Source organism: Leptidea sinapis, chromosome 15, assembly GCF_905404315.1.
Source record: "Leptidea sinapis chromosome 15, ilLepSina1.1, whole genome shotgun sequence".
In the NCBI taxonomy this organism is placed as follows: Eukaryota; Metazoa; Arthropoda; class Insecta; order Lepidoptera; family Pieridae; genus Leptidea; species Leptidea sinapis.
This window is the reverse complement of record NC_066279.1, coordinates 3,578,721-3,606,611: the sequence shown is the minus strand read 5'-3', so window position 1 is coordinate 3,606,611 and position 27,891 is coordinate 3,578,721. Positions and strand designations below refer to the sequence as shown.

Sequence of the window (27,891 nt, the reverse complement as noted above, 5' to 3'; positions counted from 1 at the left end):
AAACGGTGGATTTGAAATAATTTCGTGTTTTTTTTATTGGAATAGGAGGACAAACGAGCGTACGGGTCACCTGTTGTTAAGTGATCACCGCCGCCCACAATCTCTTGCAACACCAGAGGAATCACAGGAGCGTTGCCGGCCTTTAAGGAAGGTGTACGCACTTTTTTTTGAAGATACCCATGTCGTATCGTCTCGGAAACAACGCACAAGGAAGTTCATTCCACAGCTTTGTAGTACGTGGAAGAAAGCTCCTTGAAAACCGCAGTGTGGAAGACCGCTACACATCCAGATGGTGGGCATGATATCGTAACTTTTGGCGTGTCGTAAATGAAGCGACATCTCTAAGCAACGCCGTGATCCAGCCATTCACAGAGCACTGGGTTCCCGACAATTCGAGCTGCTCTACGTTGCACGCGGTCAAATGGATCGAGCTGATACTGGGGTGCGCCAGCCCAGAGTTGACAGCAATATCAGTGGGTTACTATATATCTCGTAACTTTATGATTGTTTTAATACGAATTAAAGAAAAGAATCATGTTAGATAAATTTCAGTCACTATTATAAAACGTTTAAAACTATCAGACTTCAAAGCATCTTAAAAATACTTACGTTTATGACGTACAGATTACACTAAACAATAGAATTTAAAATCGTGGGAATTGTTGCCACACTTTTTTACCAGATTTTTGTACACATAGTGACAAGTTTAAACAGGTTCCCCTACAAATTTTTTTATCAGTCTCCATTATACACCACACAACACTGATATTATCTTCAGTCGTCGCCGTAGAAGGTCTGCCCTTACGTAAATCATCGGTGAGATTAGTGTGACCATATTTAAAATCATTAAACCGGTTGATAATTATGGCATGAGATGAGGCTTCATCGTTAAAGGCCACTCGTAATCTTTATTTATTATCTTGATCACTTAAATCACATCCAAGTTTATATTTAAACAAAATTTCAACAAACAACATCCGACTAAAAACAAATATTGTGCTAAACGATAGATATAATATACCTACACTTAAAAGAATTAAAATAATTGCGTATTTTTATACAATCAAGTTAAACTAATTCTAGTTGCAATTACTGTTATTTTTGGAGTTGGAGTTGGAATTAATTAGATTGTTGTAAAATATGCAATAATTTTTATACTTTTATAATATGCAATAATTTTATACAACAGAGGTTGCATGCATTATTTTGTTGGAATCGGTTTTTTTGTTAAGTTATCTGATTTTAAGTGAATCTGAAGTACACTTACTAATTTGTCTGATAGCCCTTAATGTAAGTCGTTGAGTTCAATTATTAGGTACTTGGTGACTCAACAAACCAGATAGCACTAAAAAGGTTTCGGCTGAGTATCGTTAATATGTTCCCTTGACTTGAAGAGTTCCGTTTCTTAGTCATGGATCCTATAGTCAGAACTTCTACAAAATCTCAACAAGCTACTCCTGAAGTACATCATTTCTAATTGGTTTGATATTGAGTTATTCATCCATATGTCGTGCACATACTTAATTTGTATATAAGACTTTTATGGTTTTCTCATTGATTGACCAAATTGAAATGGGATCACAGGAGAAGCACCAGCTTTCAAACAAAAAAAAGAATCATCCAAATCAAACCAAACGTTTTGAGGTAACAAACATAAAAAATTACAATCGAACTGAGAACCTCCATTTTAGAAGTCGGTTATAATAATTGCGCGAAAATTAACGTGTTATATTCATGCTGACATGGTATATGCAATCATGATAAATGAAATGGGAGGCTCCTTTGCACAGGATGCCTAGATTATGGGTACTACGTTGGCGCCTATTTCTGCCTTGAAAGAGTAATGTGTAAGAATTGTGTTTCGGTCTGAAGGGCGCCGTAGCTAGTGAAATTACTAGGCAAATGAAACTTAGCATCTTATGTCTCAAGTTGACGAGTGCTATTTTAGTGCCGCCCAGAACTCTTGGGTTCTTCAAGAATCCTGAGCAGCACCGCATTGTAATGGGCAGGGCGTATCAATTAACATCTGCTGAACGTCCTGCTCGTCTCATCCCTTATTATCATAAAAAAATAGAACTTCATCATCACAAATAACAATAGAATATTAATTTAATAGATATAATATAATAAATAAAATATAATATATAAAAATATTGTTTATCTTTTCTCATGGATTCTGTTACAAGTTTAACCGTTTTAATGTATCCGGAATTGTAATTTTTAGTAAAAAATACAAGTAAGTGATTGTCTAATGATAAATTTGGATTTTAAGCAGACTTAACAAATGATTGGATATTGAAATAAGGCTTATTTTTTTTAATAATACTATTTTAAGAATGGAAAGATAAAGAATAACAAGTTACTAAAAGTTTTACACAAAGATAAAAATATTTGCTTCAATAATAAATAAATACAATATTAAGTCAAATATATAAAATTATTATTCAACAGCATGAGTATATTTTCCAACGACATTAAGGTGATTTTTTATTAAAATTATCTAAAGTATATTTTCATGATACTTACTATCAACCGCATTGTATGAATACTTAAGAAGCCCCAGATATGGAAATGTATCTTTAGCCCCGGGTATTGGTTCAGCTAATTGATAAAGCCTTCGTCTTTTATTTCGAAACAACAAATACCACAATAACAACACAACACTAACTAACAACAGATACATGACCAGCGCTGAACGACTAACTTTGTACAAATGGCTAAACTTGATTACACCATGATTAATATACCTCACTGGTCTTTAGCGCCTTGGTCGCACACGTTCAAATTTCAAGTTCAATATCTTTACATTCATTTAGGTCAATGAAATGACACAAATGAATATTTAGATATTTTATCATTTACGTTCACTTCGGAATTAACGAGAACATTAAATTACTCATGCATCAAATGCTCAAAAACATACACGAGTGACTTAGAAAAAAAAGTGTAAATTAAAAAAAAAACACAGATAAACAGATAAAGGTATTATGTTGTGAGCATTCTAAATTGTATTATGACTATTAAATATAAATCCTTAAGAATATAATATGGTTTGGGTTTGAAATCGTTTTGTAACTTTAAGCGCTTCTCTATACTTTTGTTTTGGTATAAAAATCTAATACGAAATCAAGTAGAATGCTCAGTGCTAATCTTAAATAAATACATAGTTATCTATAAGTTACACCTGAGAAAGTGCGACGAAAATAAATACGCACCATTGATTTCAAAGCGAATAGACTTCATACTTATCACATTCACCCATCAATCATACTCATAATACAAGAAACATTCAATAAAAACTTTTCTAACCTTACATCTTTGCCTCATCAGCATATAAGTTTACAAAAAAAGATAGTATTTGATATCATAAAATCATAAGTTTCTACTCAATTAAATTTGCATTACTAACCACAATCAATGTAACTACACACATCAAAAAAGTCTAAGCAACATGTACTAATTTAAATTTTAGGATGGTTTTTCAAATTATAACGTTGTATTTTAATTTTTAAATAATATTTTTAGGGTCCTATGATGTAAAAATAACAGGTGTTGTCTTTATAAGTTCTTTTAATAAAAGAAATTAACAATATTAGAATATACTGCAGAAACTAAGGTACGGTAAGCAACTTATCATTTTTTTAACAAAATGAAATTTCTAAAAAAATTAATATATTGTGAAAGAAAAGGATAATTTAATACAAAGTATGGCCTCGATTCGATTATTCATTGAATTAATAAGACTGTTTATGTAATCTTGTGGTATTCGCTCCCAATGGAATTGTAGCAAATCCTTCAGCTGTTGGGTTACTGTCACTCCGTCCAAGTCCTTCAAAACATGTCTCTGGAGCAATTCCCATGCGTGCTCGATGGGGTTGAGGTCTGGTAATTGTGCAGGCCAGGGCGAAACCCGGACGTTCTCCGTTGCCAAGTATTAACTGGTTCGCCGAGCTGTATGTCAACGCGCATTGTCATGCAGTAACGTAAAATCGGAGCCAAAGGTTTGTACATTTGTGAAAAAACAAAACATAATCGATTTTTTTTAACAACCAGCCAGTAGTCAATAATATCAAATATCAAGAACATAAAAGTTTACATACCTATGCACTTTGAGTGAATAAAGACTTTGAAATTAATTAATATTAATACTATATATACTACTATATATTTATCCGTCATAATAATCTTTATATAATGTTTGTTATAAGAACATATAAAAAGAATACAAAGACTCACAGACTTTAAGGAGCTTTCTTAGTGCGCTCACCGAGGGGGCCAGCAGTACCATGCCATCATAACCGACAACCGACATGCATGGTGCTGAGCACCTCGATCAGTTAAATGATCACCGCCGCCCACAATCTCTTGCAACACCAGAGGAATCACAAAGGCTTACACGCTTTTTATGAAGGTACCCATGTCGTATCGTCCCGGAAACACCGCACAAGGAAGCTCATTCCACAGCTGGCGGACGAAAGTTGCTTGAAAACCGCACTGTGATGGAACGCCATACATCCAAATGGTGGGGATGATATCCTGATTTGTGGCGTGTCGTGCAAAGATGGAACAATAATCAGGTAAAACAGCTCTTCGGAACACTCACCGTGATGAATGCAGTAGAAGACACACAACAAGCGGTGTCTCTACGCAACGCCGAGTGATCCAGCCATTCACAAAGCACTGGAGAGTTTCTTGCACCGCTTCTTCTCTATCAGAGCGCCATTTGTTTTCGAAGCGGTAGTAGTATCGAGTATATTAGAAATGACATAAAAAGAATTCTAAAGGAATCAATTTTGAGAAAATAAATGCCTTTTATGCCTTTATGCCTGAGTCCCCGACAATTCAAGCTGCTCTGCGTTGCACGTGGTCAAATGGATCGAGCTGATACTGGGGTGCACCAAACCAGAGATGACCACAACACTCCATGTATGGACGGATTTGCGCTTTGTAGAGCGCTAAAATGCCGCCCAGCTTCTTGAAAGCCAATTTGGCTTCGTAGAAGTTCGGCCTGCCCTCCAGGTGACCACGGAATTGGCAATCGCTCGAGATTTCGAGAACCAATATTCCGATACTAGCTGAGGCTTTAAGGGAAGTGTTGTCAAAGAGCGGTGATAAGATAAATGGGTTGTTAGTGGTAAACGCGCAAACTTGAGTCTTTTTTCGTTTTTTGGGCAATTTTCTACGTGATAAAAAGTTTTTTTTCTCAGGAGGCAGTACAGTATGCCTTCACACAGTTTGTCGAATCTAGATCACCACAGTTCTATCGTAAAGGCATAAATAACCTTCCTATTAGATTGCAGCAATTTATTGATAATAATGATAATTATTTTAATTAAATAAATATGTTACATTAAAAAAAAAAAAACGAATTTGAATTTTTCAGTAAAAATTGATTCGAATCGACAATTTCATACTTAAACCCTAATATTTTACATTACTGTTTATTTACCATGAACATTTTAAATAACTGGAGTAAATGAGGCAATGTATAGATTTAGAAGTCGAAGATTATTGTGGTGTAATTTGTGGGATGTTCCATATTTCGGCTTTGTATTTATATGATGTGATTTTTCTATGTTTATAGAAAGTCATTGATTGTCCCCTTCGTATCGTCAATGGACTTTTGAATGTATAAATTTGGATTTGTAAATACAAAAGTTTAATCAAGTAAATAAATCAAATCTAGTATCCGTTAATATTAACAATAGACTTTGCACGCGTAAATTTTATTGAATTTAAATTTTATTTTATTGTATGCTAATAAGGCGACTCTGCCATCGATAATTATAATAAATTCACAGACAGTTTCTAGTTGCCATTTCATAGAGTATCTTTAGAAAAAAATGCGTAGTTTTTGTGTCGTGTTTGTACCTCCTTATTGAAAAGGTTACTAAATATTAACTTTGAATAGCATTTTATGCGATGCCGTTGATTTTTTTGTTATGAGTACAAGATTTAGTGAGATTGTTTTTATGGAATAGGAGGACAAACCATCACCACGAGGATCCCCGCCGCCCACAATTTCTTGCAACACCATAGGAATCACAGGAGCGTTGTCGGCCTTTAAGGAAGGAGTACGCGCTTTTGTTGAAGGTACCCATGTCGTATCGTCCCGGAAACACCGCACAAGGAAGCTCATTCCACAGCTTTGTAGTACGTGGAAGAAAGCTCCTTGAAAACCGCACTGTGGAGGACTGCCACACATCCAGATGGTGGGGATGATATCCTAACTTGTGGTGTATCGTGCGAAGGTGGAATTCAGCGGCAGGAATCAGGTTAAACAGCTCTTCGGAACACTCCCCGTGATAAATGCGATAGAAGACACATAATGAAGCAACATCTCTACGCAACGCCAAGTGATCCAGCCGTTCACAGAGCACAGGGTCCCCGACAATTCGAGCTGCTCTACGTTGCACGTGGTCAAATGGGTCGAGCTGATACTGGGGTGCACCAGGCCAGAGATGACAGCAATACTCCATGTGTGGCTGGACCTGCGATTTGTAGAGCGCTAGAATGTTGGCCGGCTTGAAGTATTGCCCTGCTCTATTAATGGCGCCCAGCTTCTTCGAAGCCAATTTGGCTTTGCCCTCCAGATAGCCATGGAATTGGTAATCGCTCGAGATTTCGAGACCCCGTATTACGATACTAGGCGAGGCTTTAAGGGAAGTGTTGTCAAAGAGCGGTGATACGGCAAATGAGCTTTTTTTAGTGGTAAACGCGCATACTTGAGTCTTCTGGGGGTTAAATTGGACAAGGTTAAATTTACACCATTCCGCGACTTTCTCAAGAGAGAACTCGATAGAAGACACAAGTTTCTCCCGGAACTTGTCAACGATTTCTCGAGAGAGACCTGCATGGCCCGTGTATACGGCATCACCAGTGCTGTCATCTGCATAGCAATGTATGTTGGAGGTGTCCAACATATCATTGATATGCAGAAGAAACAGCGTGGGAGATAGCACACAGCCTTGGGGCACTCCAGCGTTCGCGGACTTCGGGTTCGAGCAATAACCGTCGACAACGACCTGTACGGTGCGCCCAGTGAGGAAGCTGGAGGTCTACTTGCATAAGCTCTCGGGAAGCCCAATCAATGGAAGTTTTAAGAGGAGCGCCTTGTGCCATACACGATCAAAGGCCTTCGCTATATCCAGGCTAACTGCCAGGCCTTCCCTCTTGCTTTCAATAGCCGCCGCCCATCGATAGGTATACCAGAAGATCACCTGTAGTACTGCCGGTCATTGATCAACAGGTGACCCTCAAGGTATACTAAGAGCTGGCGGTTAATTATGCTCTCCATGATTTTAGAGAGCAGGGAGGTAATAGCAATAGGCCCGTAGTTTGCCGGATCTGAAGTGTCTCCTTTTTTTTGGATCGGGTGGACAAGGGCTGAATTCCATGAGTCAGGGACTACGCATTTGGGCTAAGAGTGCTGGAATAAACGCGTTAATAATTTCAAAAATAACTCATAATTGGTTGCAGGATCGAATGAGATGGTCGGAACGAACTCCTTGCAATTTGTGAATTAAGTCTTGGCCACGAAAATTTGGTATTTCTAAATATTCGCGGATTTCTGTCATGTTATGCTGAAACTTAAATACGGAAAATATCATGTACTCTATAAGCCCGGTATATATTGGTAATTGATTATCAACTTAAAACTTTAAAAATTATGCTCGTGAACAGGCTACTTGTGGTGGCTGGATGGTCCTATTACCAGGAGGTCTGATATTATGTTTTTTTTTACTTCTTTTATTTATTTATTTTAAAATTAAAGTTATTTTATATTTTTTAATAAAAGCTAATGAAAGGCTCGCTCAATGCCGTTATTTATTTACGGTATGTGTCGATTGGTGCATCCACTCTTCTCAATAAGTCTCGTGTTTATAAATATTCGTTTAATTTTTTTTACTACCGGCACGGAACGCCGGAGGTCGTGGGTTGGAATCCCGCATCGTTCATTTTTTTTTTTTTAATTTTATTTGTGTATTAATCCTAGAAGTGAGGGTTATCACTTTAAAAACATATCATATTGTTTAGATTGACAAGAGCGACATCGAAAGTCAGTTTCCCTATTTGAAAATATTGGGGTTGAGCAGGTTATCAACTGTTAAGTGGATCCTGTAGATGAAGCCACAACCTGAGAGTTGAACAAAGTAAACAGAATTTTATAACGAGGAAGTACTCGAACGGTTAGCTCAGTTGGTTAGAGCACCGGCACGGAACGCCGGAGGTCGTGGGTTCAAATCCCGCAACGTTCATAAAATTTTGTTTTTCAAATTTTATTTGTGTATTAATCCTAGAAGTGAGGGTTATCACTTTAAAAAGATAAAATATTGAATAAGAGATGAGACGAGCAGGACTTTATGATCTGATACTTCCTTCTCATTTCAATGCAGTACCGCTCAAGATCGGTACTACAACTGCGCTCGTCACCTTGAGATATAAGATGTTAAGTCTTATTTGCACAGTAATTTCACCAGCTTACACATTACTCATAATCTAGTCGGCATCCTGTGCAAAGGAGCCTCCCACTGGCAAAAAGCTAAGTCTATTGATTACGAATACGTAGAGGGTGAATTGCATAGGTTTAAGATTTGTAAATATCCATATATGCTACAATGATAATAAGATTATTTGGGGTGTATAAAAGTGTATACAAACTTCTAGCGCTCGGAATGTTATTGACAGAAATAGGTCATGCTTCGATCAGTTACTTATTTAATTTCCGTTTTCTGGTCGGATTTTTTAGCTCAAGAACTATGATGGTTGACTACACAATAATACCTATGAAATTGCCTATTTGTGCGAACGATTTGTTATTATTTACCCGAGAGGTCGCGGATCTGAGTTCCCGCATCGTTCATGAATTTGGTTACACATTTAATTTTTATAATAATTATTCCCTGAAATGAGGGATATCACTTTAGAGGTAACAAATTGTTTAGATGTCAAAGAGTGACATCTAAATTCAATTTCCTAATATGCGCAGGAAAACATTTAATATTAAAAATTAAAATTAGTTATGGTGAAACAATAGACAGAAATACCCGAGGTTCCGAGGAAAAGGTGGTCTGCTGTAGACCCTCGCTAATCCTCTAGGAACATTCTTGACGTGCTAAAGTGTGTGTCCGCTCGGCGTTTGGTGAATGAATGCGTTACACCGATTACTATGATGCGATGCGAATATACCGGTGCCCACTGATGATTTCATGAATATGTGTGCTACTGCCCGGTGACAATTGATTAAAGTTAACCGGCGCGAGAGTAACAATTGCATTAGATCAGCCAATCATATACGAATGCGCCTGTTATCTATAGGTATCTCTCTATTACCAACATGAATCTATCTGCACTATAGTTTGTCATAACAAAAAATTAGAACAAAGAGAATAGAGAATTGCGGCGCAAACACCCCTCGGGTATTATTTTTTGCCTAAACCAAAATACCTTAAAATTCCTCCTGCATCAAATTGACGTCTGCCTTTCTGCAGCCACGCATTTTGGAAAGAACTTCTTGTCTCGCACAGCCTTAATGTACAATTAATTACCGGCTGCAGTTTTTCCGAACCGAAAGGACTTAGGGACTTTCAACCATACAGCATTCTCCCAACTGAAGGAGTGGCAACGTATCTCTTGACTCTGGTGTTGCGGATGTCTATAGGCCTCACCACTTCTTATCATGTGAGCCCCTTTCCTCCTCTCATCTATAACAAAACATATATTATGTATTATTAATTTTATACTTTTATATATTCATATTATTATTTTTAAACTGTATATTATGTGGATCCATTTTCATTAAATAAATGCTACAATGCTACTCAATTGAAGGCATATTCATTTCATCAAATTCGATTTTGCTTCCAGTGAGATAATACGTGAGGCACGTTCCAACATAAATTCAAATTAGAAAAATATTTCACTTTATTTGGGGGTTAGTTTTAAGATCTGACACTAAGTCTTGAGATCTAGGTATATTCTTAGACCTTGCCTTCGGCACAGTTACTGGTTCACTTCTTGTATTATGATTGGTGTTTGTGAGATGTATTGAAGATAAAAGATATTTTTTCTGAAATAACACAATGCATAAAATAAAAATTCTTAAAGTAAAGCAAAATAATTACCTCATAACTTCAATTACCTTCGATCGACGGATCACCCTAGCTATCCAACGCGGAAATGCTGCCAGTATGGTCATGGTACACTTCCCTGTAATGATAGTTATAATTTAAATTAAAACATAGATATTATAAGAATTTTTTGTTTGAATAAAGACATTTGATTAGCTCTTATAATTTAATTATTTATTCTTATAAGATTACATAAAAAGAACAGGAACGAGGCCCTAGAACATTCTGACAATGCTTTTAAAGAGGTCCTGTACCAGCTCAATGATAGCAAACCTAATTTTAATGTAGAAAAGATAAATTTTATTACATTTAATTATTTATTATGTGACAATACTAAACCTAAAACAGTTATAGAATAAAATTGCATTAATGCATAAAAGAAAAAGTGTGTTACGTTGTGTTTTTTCTTGATTGGCAAGAACACAATTTTCAATACATATCTCTAAGCCTGAGACAACTAATTTTAATTTGAGAAGACATAAGAAAGGGGCTGATTTTGAAACAATTATACAGTATACAATGCTTTAGCTCAAAGCCTTTTAAAATATTGTGTGACAGTACGAATTGAAAACATTAGTGTGACTTGAACGCGAAACCAGAGGAAGTCTAAAATATTCTTGCAAATACTCTTAAATTGCGTTTATTCTGACTGTATTTATGGTCTACCAAATATATTTGTTATAGTTGACTAGATTCTTCTAACGCCGGACGTCCACATCGAAGACTTTAAAACGATTCGTATTTCTATTCTTTATTTCTTCCACGTCGTCAGAAGGTACTTTTTGTTAACAAAATATTAATTTGTAATTGATAAAATAACGGTGTTTTCATAAATCAAACAGTATCATGAATTGTCCATGTTTGTATTCATTGTGATATAATTGGTATGAGTGTGACAGCCCTAAAGCCGTCCTCAATTCTCATAATTACAAACAAATGAAATTACAGTTCCACATTAGAATCCGTAATTTGTATAAAATTTTAAATATATTCAATTTAGTTTACATCGCTTAATTTCAAGTCGGGGCTAAAATATTTTCTATTGGAAGTTACGAATGTTTAAATTATTTCGCAAATTGCATTTATGACGGTACTTTACTGTTCAGGGCGCCAAGAAATACAAATTTAGAAGTACATTTCTCAATCTGTTGTCCGACGCACAGATAGTGCATTTTACAGGAGAACTAAGACTTTTTGATTATAGAAAATTAATTTCGGTGATACAAATTAAAATAAAATCTACGATTAGACAATTTATACGTCTAGAGAGTCAGTTTTTCTGCTGTGCTGTTATGACAGCAGTGAACACGTTGAGAGAAACAGCAGCTAACTGTTAACCTCTATTAAAAAAAACGCACGCACACTCAAACAAAGTTATTGACGTATTGCGAGTGTAAGTCATGCACTCTAAAGCAATAAACCTTTTATCATGCGTTGCCTCACAGCAAGAGACTATGTGGACATAAAAATCTATGCCTACGATATTGTGAACAAAACGAAACGAACGTTTCAGAGATAACTGCCACGTAAGCAAATATAAGCGAGGGTGACCGCTTGTGATACAACAAAAGTTTCATTTCGACAATTTCAGTAAAGTTAGCGAGCCGCTACCAAATTTCGTTTGAATATTATATTAATTTCGCGTGAATCGAAAAGAATTCAAAGTTAAATATATATTTCACCACAATTCAGCAATTGGGCATTACTAGGGTAGGGGCTAGGGGGCAGCCAACTATTTGTAAACTGTTTCAATAACAGATTTGGGTGAGATGGAAGACAATTATGATCATAGAGCAAAGATAATTAAAAGAAATTGATCACAGAAGTATTATATTATCTCAAAAGAATATGATTAAACTGTAAAATATTCTTCAATTATATCTATCAAAAGGTGGGGTAAAGAAAAGTCTCTACCGTAGTAACTCGCTTGCTATCAAACAAAATGAGGGAACTCGACTCTAATGAATACTTCATACAGTTTTGACAAAGCTCAGCTGCTTTGAGAGCTAGCTTCAGAAACTTCAGAAGCTTCAAAGAAACTTGAAATCTGCTGATATTATCTATAATCATGTGGATAATAAGTCTTTACAAAAGATATACATATTTCTTTGCCTATTGTTATTAAGGTTATAATGGATATAAAACATCCTTATTTTAATATTGTCAATATGATAATTTAAATACTTACTCATAATCAGTGGCAGGATCGAATGAGATGGTTGGAACGAACTAGTTAAGGGTGCTAACCCTATAGATTTATGCTTTGTCAGCCAAAGTAGAGCATAGCAACAAGTCGTAGGTACATTTACTTTACACGTGTAGAACCTTCTGGAAACAATATTGCTGATGTACCAAATTACTTTCCCACAGAAATTATTGCTGATGTACCAAATAACTTTCCAACAGAAATATGACTCTCTTTGTTAGAATAAGCTATATAATGTAAGTACCGTAAAATTAAGTATTCTGTGTTTAGTCTTAGCTTCGTAAACATTGTAAATCGGGTTTATTGAATAAAGTTATTTTTTATAAAGTAACCATTCAGTTATTCCTTGACTAACTCCTTGTAATTTTTGAAGTAGCGCTTGGCCACGAAAATTTGGTTGGTATTTCTAAATATTGGCGGATTTCTTTCATGTTATGCTGGGACTTAAATGTGGAAAATCTCATGTACTCTTTAAACCCGAACAAAAAGCTAAAAGTACACAGTTATTGTGTGATAGAAATCGTAAAACTATAAATAGATTAGGGCACAAAACGCTATAGCTCAACTAGTATTGGTAAATGATTATCAACTTAAACTTTATTTTTGATGCTCGTGAACAGGCTACTTGTGGTGGCTGGATGGCCCTGTTACCAGGAGGTCTGATTCATGTTTTTTTTATTTCTTTTATTTAATTATTTTAAAATTAAGCTATTTTTTTAATAATTGCTACTAAAAGTGCCTCATAATCGAGTGCTCGCATAATGCCTTATTTACGGTATGTGTGGATTGATACATCCACTGTTGTCAATAACTCTTGTGTTTTAAATTATTAATTTGATTTTTTTTATTTACTCGTGTAAGCCATTTAGCACTTGACGTTTCCGTATTTTTGCTGCATCACTTTGCATATATTGTAATTGACATAATTTGTTAATTGAATTGAAAATAAAAATTTGAAATACCTAATCTATTTTGAAAAGAGCAACCTTAAGAGATTCTTGCTCATTCTTCTCTAAGAAAATCTGCCTTCCGAATGAGCTGTATGAAAATAAATGACATGTAATTTGATTAACCTATGTAATAAAATAATTTTGATTTGATTTGAGTGTGTGAAGTAAGTACTATACTCGAACCTATGACTCAATGAACAAGATTTCCTATTATAGTAGAGAAACTATTTATGCTGTACCGCAAACTGACATAATGCATCATTTAATTGTTCATAGCAAACGTCGCCTCGTCTATTTCAATGGCTCTCAAGAAATTAATTGCATGAAACGGGCAAGCCTCAATTAAAATAGGCAGAACGTAATGTATCTCACCTGATACCCGTACGAGAGCGTACGTCATCAATGAAATTAAATTTCGAACCAATTTAACTGTTTATTTTCTGTGTAATATTGGACCAGATAAGAGATGACAAAGCCTGAGATAAATGAGCTTTGGAAGGTTATAAAGAATATATAAAAAATATTTTCTCCAGAGGAATATTATTCTTATTTATTATTTACTGTGCAGGAAGTTTAGAACAATTATGCGTCAGGTAAGGAAGCTGTTAATTTTTCATACTGAAAGCTTACATGGGAAAGAAGTGTACAATGTCAAAACGAAATATTATAAAATTATAACTTATGAAATAATTCATTGTTTACTTAAATGAATATATTATTTACTGTATTATATGCTTAAAATTTATAATATTTAAATTTTCTTTGAGTTTTTTGTGACTTTTCCTCTCACTTTTGAGGCTCCTATGCACAGGATGCCGGCTAGATTATGGGTACTACAACGGCGCCTATTTCTACCGTGAAGCAGTAATGTGTAAGCATTATTGCGTTTCAGTCTGAAGGGCACCGTAGCTAGTGAAATGATTGGGCAAATGTGACTTAACATCTAATGTCTCAAGGTGACGAGCACAGTTGTAGTGCCGCTCAGATTTTTTGGGGTTTTTCAAGAATCCTGAGCGGCACTGCATTGTAATGGACAGGGCGTATCAATTACCATCAGCTGAACGTCCTGCTCGTCCCTTATTTTCGTTAATAAAAATACTCACTTTAAATGATAGTCAGAATGCGACGTAATGAAACGGACGCTCGCCGCTCTTTTACAAATAAAATTCTAAACTTGTTGGAATTTCTAGCGAAATAAGGTCAAAGGAGTACAGAAAGGCGGAAATGATTTGCAGGGCATCGCCAGTCGCTCGTGAAATACGCGTCATAAATACCTTCCTACGTCCATTGGTCGCAAGGAAAGTTCTGGAATAGATAGTAATTTTCAATATTTGGATATCTGTCTGTAGGTATTTGTAATATTTAAAATTTGTTATTTTGATTTCTGAGCTGTGAGAGTTCAGTTTTAATAATAATAATGAAATTTATTGGCTTGAAGTAAATTTAAATAAACAAAATCAACTTATTATAAACGTACATTAAGACCAAAGGGGAGTAGGCTCAGCTTATGCTGCTCGAAATAATAATAAAATAATTCAATAAATAATAAAATAAAATATATCGGCGCAAATACTACAACACACTTTTCTTTAGAAGAACCAATGAGTCAATGAGTGATCTTCAGCATGATAGCAATTGTGATGGCAATAGTAATGACGTCTCACCTCTTAAAAACAATACAGAGGTTCTTTCCTCGTCATATAAATTTATAAAAATAATAGTTTTCATGCAGCGCTAGTTTTCAGCCATTCCCATCTCCTTAAGGTGTTTGTTATATGAGATAGAGCAGAGTATCAGCAGTAGAATATGAGCAAATCAGTGCATTCACCATTATTTAATATAAGAAAACAACTTTATAAATTAATTACAACTTTTTATAAGCATGACAACGTAATAACATTCACACACACAGTGGTTTTGCATTATTTATTTGATATTCATATTAAATACCAATTGTATTTTGTCATTTAAGTGGATGAATAATAAATACATTAAAATAAGAGATGATACTGATTGGGCTAAGAAATAAGAAGTTGGTTCCAGTAACGACTGGAATATGCTTCTTATAATAATTTCCTAAACTTGTCGAAGTTACTTAGTAGCTTCTTTGAGGTACGCAATTAGATCTGCACGTTCATTTGCCTTCTTCAAGCCAGCAAACACCATCTTGGTTCCTGGTATTTATTTCTTAGGGTTCTCCAAGTATTCGAAGAGGGTGTCCTCGTTCCAAGTGATACCTTTTGCCTTGTTAGCATCTGAGTATGAAAACCCGGCCGCTTGACCAATCTTGCGTCCAATGATTCATGCAGATTGGGTCCTACTTTGTGTTTACCACCAGCTTCAACTGTATGGCATTGTGCACATCTCTGTACAAAGATTTTCTTTCCGTTTTCAGCATTACCAGCAGGTACACCCATTGTTTTACTTTTTGATTTTCAAAATCAATAAAAGTTTAAAACTGCACGATTTTATATCAAACGACGGACACAACTATATAACAGCCTGGTTGAAATTACAATGATTATCAAAACATGTATTATATTGGCTCAAATAACTAACAGCAAACATTATATTATCTGGTCTTGTGGCTACAGCGAGGTACATTAGAGATCCAATTAACATTTGGGATGGTATATTCTCCATCTCTGTGAGTCCATTACCCTTCTCCAGTTTCAGACCAGTCTCCATGGGCGTTGACACTGGCTTACTTACATTCAGCCACGTTGAACTTATTTATTAAATTTTCAATATAATTCTCCTGTGACAATGTTATTTCTCCCCCTACATGGGTGAATTGTATGCCCAGGCAATGATGGAGTGAACCCATATCTCGTAACTCAAAAACTTTTTGCAGTTTTGTTTTGACTTCTCGTAACAACATTTCTGATTTATATGCTAGTATTAAGTCATCCACATAAATGTTTGCAAACAGCTTTTCTCCTCCTTTTTCTAATATATACAAGCAAGGATCCGCTGAAGAATTCTTAAATCTGATTTCCAACACTTTCTCATATATCTTAAGAACCATTGTCTTCCTGCTTGTTTCTAACCATATACGGCTTTGTTTAGTTGACATATCCCATTATTTTTATATCTATTTATATCTAAAAGCATTTCTTTTGCTTTTTTAATCAACTCTATGTCTTTTCCATGTGTAATTATGTATATTAAATATTTATCCAGATTTTTCGGCTTCTTCATATAAATTTCTTCATTTAAATCGCCGTTTAAAAATGCAGTACACACGTCTAGTTGGGATAACTTAAATTGATTTTCAATTGCATGTGCAATAAGTATTCTAAGAGTACTCATTTTTGCAACAGGTGCAAATGTTTCAGTGTAATCAATTCCTTCTTTCTGATTAAACCCACGCGCCACAAGTCGTGCTTTTCGTCTATCTATTTCTCCCATTGCATTATATTTATATTTTAAAATCATTTTACTATCAATCAAATTTTTGCTTTCGTTCGTGTGTACAATTTTCATAGTATTATTTTTAAGATGAGATTCAATCTCGCTTATTTTTGCATCTTCCCATTCATCCATGTTCTCGTCTATTTCACAGAGGAATGATTATTCAGCATCCATCTCATAATCTTGGTGCCATGCTGGTGGGTTTCTCTGTCTTTTATCAGTAGAACTAGTCGGATCTATTTCATCTGTTTCTGTATTTGCGTCAACAAATATTTCATCATTGTTCAATTCCTGGTCAGTTTCATCAATTTCTTGTTCTTTCAAATCTTTATTATTTTTCAGGAGAAAATATAATTTCTATTTCCTTTTTATTAACTACATCTTGTTTTTGTTCTCCTTTGATCTCGTTTTCATAAAACATTTTGTCCAGTATTTTGACATCTCTGCTAATCATTACCTGGTCTGTTTTTGGGTTGAAAATCCGGTATGCCTTGTGATTTTCCGAATATCCTACAAAAATTCCAGGTGTCGCTCTGGCTTCAAATTTTCCATTTTTCTTTCTATTTTTATGTACAAACGCCTTAGTTCCGAATATGTGAAAATGTCTTACTGATGGAACTCTCTTTACCCATTTTTCAAATGGAGTCGCGTTATCAATACTTGTGCAAGGACTACGGTTTGCCAAGTAGTTAGCTATATTAATAGCTTCAGCCCAAAAAACTTCTTTCATATTGGCGTCTATCAACATACATCTAGCTTTATCAAGCAATGTCCTATTTTTTCTTTCTGCTAAGCCATTCTGTTCTGGCGTGTATGGTGCGGAAAGTCTCCTTTTGATGCCATTCTCCTTCAAATATTTGTCAAAATTATTGTTAATATATTCTGTCCCATTGTCACTTTGTAAGCATACTATCTCCTTTTTGGTAAATCTTTCAGCCTCATTTTTGAATTCCTTAAATTTTGATAGAGTTTCATCCTTAGTTTTCATTGTATATACTCTTGTATATCTTGAATAATCATCTGTAAATGTGATGAAGTAGGGGGTTCCCCTTTCGATGGCTGCCTCATGGGACCACATACATCAGTATGCACAATTTCTAATCTTTCATTTGTACGTTGCTCATTTTTAGGTGCATAAAACGGTAGTTTTGTTGCTTTGCCTTTAGCACAGACTTCACAGTCTTTAACTGTTTCACTTTTATTGAATTCTAAGCCTTCCATAATTTTCTTATCAAGTGCTATTCTCATTTGTCCTTCATTTAGATGTGCTAACTTTCTATGCCATTGCTGCATTTTGCTTGCTTCGCAGTAATTAGCTTTCTCTTCTATGTTTTCTTTAACGTAGTACAAACCGTCTGAATGTCTCTCTGCTTTTAACAGAATTTTATTGTTTCGCATCACGATAGCATTTTTTTTGTTTAAATAAAACTGTTCCACCTTTGTCTGTTATTTTTCCAACTGACATTAGATTTGTAGTCAGCGATGGTACGTACAAGGCTTCAGTTAGTTTCAGATTTGGTATTTTATAGGTGTAAAGTTTTGCTGGACCTCGTCCTTCGATTTGTGCAAGACAGTTTTCTGATGCTAACCTTAACGTTTTGTTATCAGCTTTGTCCATATTAATAAATCTTTTCAATTCATGACTCATATGTGACGTACATCCGCTGTCAAGACACCATTTTTTAATTTTTTCTTTATTATCAGACGTATTTAGGCATGTTTCTTCTAAGCAACATAGACTTGCATTATTTTTATTAACTCGTTCCACTTTTGACCAGCATTCATGAGCTTTGTGTCCTTTCTTTTTGCATTTAAAACATTTAACAATAAAGTTTTTATTTTTGCCACGTTGTCTACTATACAGCGCCTCTTGTTCAGAGTTTTGTTCACTTGTACTAGCTATATTTTTTCTTGCCTCAGCGTCTTCAATTATCTTTATTTTCAAGTTTTCTGGATCTGGTAGATCATCCCTGGATTCTATTGCAATTCTAAAATTTTCAAAAGATTGAGGTAAGCTGTAAAGCATCATAATACTAAGAAGATCTTTATTAATTGGTATGTCCATATCTGCTAGTTTATCGACGATATCCATAAATTTATTCAAGTGATTGACAATATTATCACCATCTTTCTTCTTCTTCAATATCAACTCTTTTAATAGGCTTGATTTTCTTGCAGGACCTTTGCTATAATATATGCTTTCTAGCGTATCCCAGACATCTTTACTTGTTTGATAATTTTTAACTTGTTTTAATTCGCCCGGTGATATCATGAGAAAAAAAGCTCGGCTAATGCTAACTCATCTTTTTCCATATAGTCATTCAATGTATCACCTTCTCGCGTTGGTCTCTTAATTTTATTTGAAACATAGCTCCAAAGGCCAAGTTTTAATAGTACAGCTTTTGCAAGGATCCTCCATGTATCGTAGTTTTCTCTTTTCAATTGTTCTTTGTACACGTGATTACTCATTTTTCTCTTTTATTCCCGTTTCTGGGCGCATAACCTGTTATATGAGATAGAGCAGAGTATCAGCAGTAGACTATGAGCAAATCAGTGCATTCACCATTATTTAATATAACAGTGTTAAATGGGATACACAGAAAAGATAGGGCAAACTAATAATTTTTTGAAAGAAATGAAAACTTTTTTAAATGTATCAACCTCTGTATTTCTGAGTGTATTTATGAGCATGAGTGTTGTATATGAGTGTGTGCCGATGTCTCAGTATGTTATATTGTTATCTGCTTAGTACTTCTTGTTTCTGATAATCCACCGGCCACCATTTTGTGCTAACTGGATGGTTGGACATATGAAGTATTCTTTTATAAAAATCTAGCTTCTTCACGCGGCTTCTTTCGGAGTCCTTGTCCATGTGGCCAACGAAACCCAAATGTCTCGCTTCTGTTTGTTTGACTCGCTTTATTACACGCAAAGAGGAAATTTGAAATAAAATTTAGTTTAGTATGAAACGTGGAATGATTTGACATAAATTTGAAATAGTAGCAATTACAGCATGGCGATTGGCGACGAAGTATAATCCGGCTTAGTTTGACAGCGCACAGTTGCTTTAAACGTAGTGGATTTTGGCTATCTCCCACATTTACAAGATTAGTATGACATTTAAGATAATCATCATAATATCTTACGACCATATGAAATGTACGTGAACAATTTATGTTTTTTTTTAAATGATAGCCCTCACTTTTAGGATTAATACACAAATAAAATTTGAAAAACAAAATTTTATGAACGATACAGGACTCGAACCCACGACCTCCGCCGTTCCGTGACGGTGCATTAACCAAGCTCACCATTCGAGTGACGTATCGTTATAAAATCTTGTAGTTGAATAAAGCATACAAGATTTGATAGCGATACGTCTAAAATCTGTCGCCCATACATTTGCGTAGGAACACATTTTATCGAGAAAAGTTTGTCAAACAATTAGTTTTTTCTAAAATGTAATTAGTATCTCAATTTTAACTTGTCAACTCCTAAAAGTTTTTTTCGGAAAACAATTTATGTTACTATACAGTAACTGACATACCAAGTCAAAACGATGAAAATAAATTATTTGTTTAACAAAAAAATAATAAAAAATATCTATTCATAATCATAATGCATGCATACATGCAGGGTTTTCAAAATATATAAAGCTGTATAATTTAAAAATATATGATAAATGAAATTATTTAGTATTATTTGAGTGATAACCCCCACTTTGGGACTGCACAAATAAAATTTGAAAACAAAATTTATGAACGATGCGGGACTCGAACCGGCGACCTCTTACATTCCGTGCGAGCGCTCTTCCACTGAGCCAACTATTCGAGTGACGTAAAGCTTATAAATCTTGCTATGTCTTTATTCAACTCTCAGCTCTTCCGTGAAGCTTGTGGCGGTGAGTGGCGCACGGAACGCAAGAGTTCGCGGGTTCGAGTCCCGCATCGTTCATAACTTTTGTTTTAAAATTTATTTATATAGTCTATGAAATATTATGCAGTATAAAATATTTTATGAAAATCTAAAACGTAGTGCCTTTTTTGTAAATTTGTATTGTTTACAATGCTGCTGCTCTAGTGATGAAAATATTCCAATATGCGGTTTTTAAACAAGTTAAAAGAAAAAAAAACAATAGTTAATCTCACAGCCTATGTTCTGAAAACGAGTGAAGACATAACCATAAGGAAAGGTCAGCTGAATCCAGATCTCGGTTTGCCTCTAAAATTATTAACGTTTTATCGGCCAGTGTCGCATGAGCTCTTCAGGGCACTGAACTTCAATGAAGATGTTGAACAAAAGCATTTGATATGTCTGTCGGTTGAGTGGCATAAGTGTCTTTCATTTTGCTCGAAAGCGCGTTTCAAGTAGCCCATAAAAATATTTCAAAGAATATAATAAAATAATGAATAAATCTATCATCCAAGTCAAGTCAGAACAATAGAAAATTGATTTCACTGCTTTGAATGGACGTCACTAAAAATGTAATCATCATCATCCTCACCAGCCGGAAAACGTCCACTGCTGAACAAAGGCCTCCCCCAAACATTTCCACGACAATCGGTGCTGTGCTGCCCTCATCCAACGTATTCCGGAGATATTGACCAGATCGTCGGTCTACCTTGTGGGGGGTATCCTACTAACACTGCGTGTTCCGGTACGTAGTCGCCATTCGAGGGCTTTACTGCTCCAACGGCCATCTTTCCGTCGAACTATGTGCCCTGCCCACTGCCACTTCAGTTTCGCTATCATTTGGGCTATATCGGTGACGTAGATTCTCCTACTCATTTTTAATTCGATCTCGCAGGGAAACACCGAGCATATCCTCCATTGCCCTCTGAACGACCATGAGCTTCCTCATAAGACGAGTATTTCTTGTATAAACATAAATTTATTTTTATGTTTATACAAGCTTTATTGCTTAAAAGTGCGATTAAGCAAAAATAAACAAAATATAAGAAACTCATAACAAATCTATGAACCAATTACTGTAATTGCGGTGTGTTTTTCGATGTCGAAGTCGAATAAACAGTTAATCGTTGTTAATAAATGTTGGCATTAATAAATGAATATCCAATATCATCATCAATTGCCACGAGACAATCAGTTAACACCGAGCAGAGCTTCTGGATATCTATACTAATAAATGGAGTTTTTTTCCTTCGGTTACACTGTTACACTGTAAAAACTACTGAACCGATCGGAATAATACTTATACCATAAGATGCAACGTGTTTCGGAGAATGTTTTAGTATATAAGTTTATTCTGATTACTCATCCATAAATAATTCAATCAATGGCATTTCATTACATAAGAAAACTCATAGAACGAGCGGGCACGGGGTACTTAATTTATATGGCAAAAACAACATTTGCCGGGTCATATACTAGTTTTTATAATATATAAACACTCGTGTTGACGTAAGCTGGAAATGTTATCGATGTAGAAAATCTAATTTCGATAACAGTATGTGGGCTTCAGGTATGTTGGGAAATAGCAATAGATTTTTGAATTTGAGGCTCGTCTGTTTTTTCCAATAAATTACTGGAGGACCATCGAATAGGTCGAACGACGCGACGACATGTTTTTTAATTGGAAAGCTATACCAATGTCGAAGTAATCGAGTTTAGTACACATTTTTACCAATTTACTAGTTCTATTATTTATATTTATTACGTATGATAGAATATTTTGCTGTATGAGGGAGCTCATTGTCGCTAAGAGGGCAATGGAGAGGGCTATGATCGGAATTTCCCTGCGAGATCGAATCAGAAATGAGCAGATCCGTGGGAGAACTAAAGTTACTGGCATGTACCAGTTGATTGCAAACTGAAGTGGCAGTGGGCAGGGGATATAGCTCGACGGACGGATGGCCTTTGGGAAAGTTAAGTCCTCGAAAGGCGACCACGTATCGGAAAAGGAAGTGTTTGTAGATCCTTCTTCTCTCTCAGAGTGCCATTTGTTTCCGAATCGGTAGTTGTATCTAGTATATTAGAAATGACATCAAAAAGAATTCTAAAGGAGTCAATTTTGAGAAAATAAATGCCTTTATTGCCTTTAATGCCCTTTAAACTCACTAAAATATGTACTCTTAATGCTTGTTCTTATAACTCTGGATTTTATTTAAAAATACATCATGATAGTTGAGCACGAAGAACTAGATGTAGTTCAATTAAATATGACTAGTGCAATATTACATTCATAAGATCAAAGCCAAATCTATATAATATTCGAGGGAATATGTACTGAATCTATAAGACAAACTTAAACCTCAGCATCCGGATTGAAAGCAACTCCTATTGAATTAATAGTATTTGAGGAGCAGCCATGATGTTCGTTTTAAAGTGCATCTTGAATAGTTATTTAAATAATGATAATAATTGAATAGTTAGAATAATTATACATTTATAATATATATATATATATATATATTAAAATGATTCTTCTGTACGTGTGTTGACAGTGAACTCCTCCTAAACGGCTAGACCGATTTGAACGAAATTTTCTACGTGTGTTCAAGTGGATGGTTTAGATTCACAATTAATCCTAAACGGCTGGACTGAATTTGATGATTTTTTAGTGTTCCAGTGAATTTGAGACTTAATTTAATTTATTTATTTATCAAAGATACAATGTAACATTACAGATTAAATCTAAAGCGTTACAAAGATATTATACTAAAGAAAAAACAAACAATGAAAATTATAAACTAGTTATCTTATTTTATAGAGCTTAAGATAGATAGATAGATGAGATTGGTTTAGATTCCCAATAAAGTCGACATATCATATATATAATTATATGCATATAACTCTCCTATGTATGTAGGATCTCCTCCTAACGTCTGGATCGATGTTTCAAATTTAACACGTGTGTTTAGGACGGCTGTCTGTCTGTCAGCATATATACTACTTACTAGGTAGAGAATGAAATGCCAACTTTGCTCGAGGTTATATCTTCAGCGTTTCTGAGAAAAAAAATTGCCAAAATTTCTAACAATGCTCCTAGATATTCAGCAATATGTGAGTGCTTAGTTGGTAACACGGCTTTAATTAATGTTTATAATTATAATGTATTTATGTATCTGTTAATTATCCCTAAAGTTAATTAATATTATGTTTTACTTCAATCGCGTGTAAAGATTACACTCACACCATTTTTTTTGACGCTTGTAAATCACACTTCAAAACAATAAAATTGTTTTACTACAAGGTGTATAGTAAAACGATTTTATTGATCTTAGAATTTTTTCGATGATTCCAATCGAATGATGCTATTGAAACTTCTTTCGATTTTATTGATTGAAATCCAATCCAATCCAATGAAATCCTTAAAACAAAGGATAATAATTCTGGTGATATAATAACTATACGGCATTATCTACTTAACTATAACAATTTGATTTAATAAAAAAAATGTGAAACAGGTTATTGTTCTTTTGACAGAGAACTTCAAACATGACTCGACCCGACCGACGGCGTTAGATTAATCCCTGCCTCTTCAACTTTCCCACATTATGTCTCTTTGATCAGTAATTCTGTACTTATTTCGTTTTGGTTTTCAACTCAAGATTGGAAGGGACAAAGGACAAAGGGACTTAGGCTAAAGAATTTCAACCTCTGACTCAGTTTAAGTCATTCAACCTTACAATCAATACGATTAACATTATTATCTATCTATTTTCTGTGGAGTCATGTTGCTCACATTGATATAGTGTTTACTCTGCAAAAGAGAGCTGTTCGTGCTATATATCAGCTTGGTTATAGACAGTCTCTCAAAGAAAACTTTTAAGAAATAAATATTATGACTGTTCATTGTCAGTACATTTATGAAAATTTAATATACGTTTATAATAATCGTAACCTCTTTGCTCTTAATAGTGATTTTCATTATTGGGATAAGGGATTCCTTGTAACTAACTCTAGTAGGCTTCATAAGATACATAATAGCTTTAAGCGTAAATGTATACACATTTATAATAAAGTCCCAGCCACTGTTCAGGAATTATCTTAAATTAAATTAAAATGTAGTATAACAAAATGGCCCTGTCGTAAATCCTTTTACTCCACACCTGAATATCTAAGTGATCTAACAGACTGGGACCAGATAATGATTATTTTATAGCAATAGCAATGACAATTTTATTTATTTAATTATTTAAGCCTTAAAACTGTACAAAACTGTTATTCTAGTTTATACTTCATCCCACTGCTGGGCGAAGGCCTCCCCCATTTTCTTCCACAACATTTTGTCTATATGTATGTTTGTATCAACTATGAACTACTCCAGCAGCCAGATATATGACCTGCCCAGTTCCATTTCATTCTTTTCGTTACTCTGCTACATCTTGTAACTAACTTTTTTGTCTTATGTTTTTATTTGGTGTCTTATCTATTAACCTTCTGTTTAAAAAAATCCTTCCCATGTTTCGCTGTGCTGTTTTGACTTTCCTAAGCTGACTCCTATTCAATTCCCACGTTTGACAACCATACGTTGGGGACGGGATTATACAGCTATAGAAAGTCTTAGTTTTTAAGCTTACAGGTATATCTCTGTTTTTAAAAACTTCGAACTTTTTAGACTCCGATGTTTATTCCGACTTTGTTGAATTCATTTTAGATACAATGAAATATTATTATTTGATTAAAAAGAGCGCAAAAATGCTAAGAGAGTTTCTTGCGCCGCTTCTTATATCTCAGAGCACCATTCGTTTCCGAAGCGGTAGTAGTATCTACTATATTTGAAATGACATTAAAAAGAATTCTAATGGATCAATTTTGAGAATATAAATGCTTTTTAACATTCTAATGAAACTTAATAGTACTAAAACATAATCAAAGTGAAATAGCATGGTTTACTGTGTCAAGGTTCCGAAACATGACCGCGTATTCTAATTCTGATGGTTGTGAGTGACACAAATCTATTTTATTCATCCCAAAGCTCGTAACGAGTGAATTAGACCGTGAGTTGAATTCATAACATTCGCAATATTATTATGATGTAGGGATAGCAAAACATTTTGGGCCGGACGAATGTGTTGGGATCATTTATCAAGTAAATTGCTGTAATGTTCACAAAACCGTATACATTGTTTAAAAAGATACCTTATAATATATTTGTGGGCACCTCATAATAACAAGAAATAATATATTTCTTCTCAAATAAATAACAAGTTATGAACGAATGATGTAAGAATATACCTGGAATAAGATAGATAGGTATATTATGTATATTGTGTTGTGTAATTGAGATGGTTATAATATATTATGAACATTTTATTATTATTGTTCTAATCAGCTTTATATTTAGCTAGCTGACCCGACCGACGTTGTTATGTTCATAATAAATTATACTCTAGCGGGTGGAAATTCGTAAAATCCGTTCTTATCCGACCTCTACTCGGCGAAAGGAATATCCATACCTAATTTCAAGTCTCTACGGCTTAAGCTGCAGGAGATATCGTGATGAATCAATACATATGTGGAAATCTCTTATCTGTACACTGGACAGCAAATAAACCGTGTCTCCAACTACCTCAGATCTCTGATTCGATTTTCTCAAAAAGTATAAGATTTACAACTGTCCTAATTATACTGACAGAAAGTACATTTCATGATAATAAATAGGGCTTTAAATTTATTGTAAAGTATCGACAACTCATATTGCAATCAAGCAACTACCACGACGCTGACGATTTGCTCTGTATTTACTACAGATCGCGATTACAGTTTTTTGTTCTACAGTGAAGGTAGTCGGATATTTCTTATCATTTCTTAAGTTTTAGTCAATCGCTTGCTTAGACACGCGTATTTTTGCTACTTTTTTCGGTAAAAATTGATACGACACTTCAGGCAGCAGGTCAAGCTGTGGCACTACTTCAAGCGGGCCTTACACAACGTGAGGTCACTAGAAGAATTATAATCAGCAGATCTTAAGTGCAACGAGTTTACAGACCATACTTAGCTACATTAACAGCAGATGATCGTTATATCCAACTTACTGTTTTGCGAAATCGCCGCCTCAACGCAGTTCAAGTCCAAGAAAGTCTGCATGACGAATGCCAAGTGGTCATAAGTTCAGATACCGTCAGAAGAAGACTTGCTGAATGGAACCTGACTCCAAAGAGAGCTGCAACAGGCCCAGCATTAACGGTAGCTAACCCTCGAGTTTGACTTGAATTTGCTCGAGAGCATAGGGGATAGACGTTAGAGAAGTGTGGTAATGTTCTCTTCACTGATGAAACCAGGGTGAGCCTACATGGAAGTAACGGACGAGAGAGAGTATATCGTCACCCTGGAGAAAGTTATTCTCAATGTTGCACCTAGGAAACTGTTGCTTATGGAGGAGGATCTGTAATCGTCTGGGACGGCACCTCGTTAACCGCACATACAGCTTTAATTTTCATCGAACCGACGGGCTGTGGCCTTGCACGTGGATTAACTTCTCATCGCGACATTACTGAAATCCTCGCAGACCATGTGGTACCTAACGCAGGATATACCAAAATAATGCACGGCCTCATGTTGCTCACGTGGTGACCCAGTATCTACGCAGCGTCGGCATCCATACATTAGATTGATCAGCTCGAAGCCCAGACTTGAATCCGATAGAACACTAATGGGATAAGCTGAAACGTCGGGTTCGAGCCCGGGTACCTGCTCCAACAAGGCTTTTAGAGCTGCGAATAGCAATTAAAGAGGAGTGGAATGCATTTCGACAAGATTTCATCGTTAGACTCGTGAAGGCGATAAATAAAAAGATGCTGGCAGAAATTCGCGCAAGGGAAGAGAATACTGAATTCTGAAAAATAATGTTTTTTATTTTTTGTTTTACTTGTGGCCTTAAAATTTCATTTTGCTTTATGATTACTAGCGATTAATACGACTGAAATACGACTCCTTATTGTAAAATTTCTCTCTTTATAAATAGATAAATCCCAATGAATTTACTCTCACTTTAATCATCATGAAACGCACTTTCTGTAGGTATAACTTTGATAGTTGTAAATTTTATACATTTCGGGAAAATTAAATCAGAGATCCAATGTAGCGGGTGGCCCGGTTTATTTGCTGTCCAGGTATACACATAGTATATAGATTTACGAAGAGCTGTTTGACTTGTTCACTGCCGATGAATTTCATCTTCGTATGAATCGCCTCAAATTAAGATATTATTTGGATGTTTGGCGTT

At 35.1% G+C, this 27,891-nt stretch overlaps 1 protein-coding gene and 1 pseudogene across 1 annotated transcript in view; both read right to left on the bottom strand.

Moving 5' to 3' along the window:
• LOC126968171 (cytochrome P450 4C1-like) overlaps positions 1–27,891 on the bottom strand; it is a 63,189-nt gene that overhangs the window by 15,216 nt on the left and 20,082 nt on the right. The window lies entirely within an intron of this gene.
• Positions 15,193–15,804, bottom strand: LOC126968434 (cytochrome c-like; annotated as a pseudogene).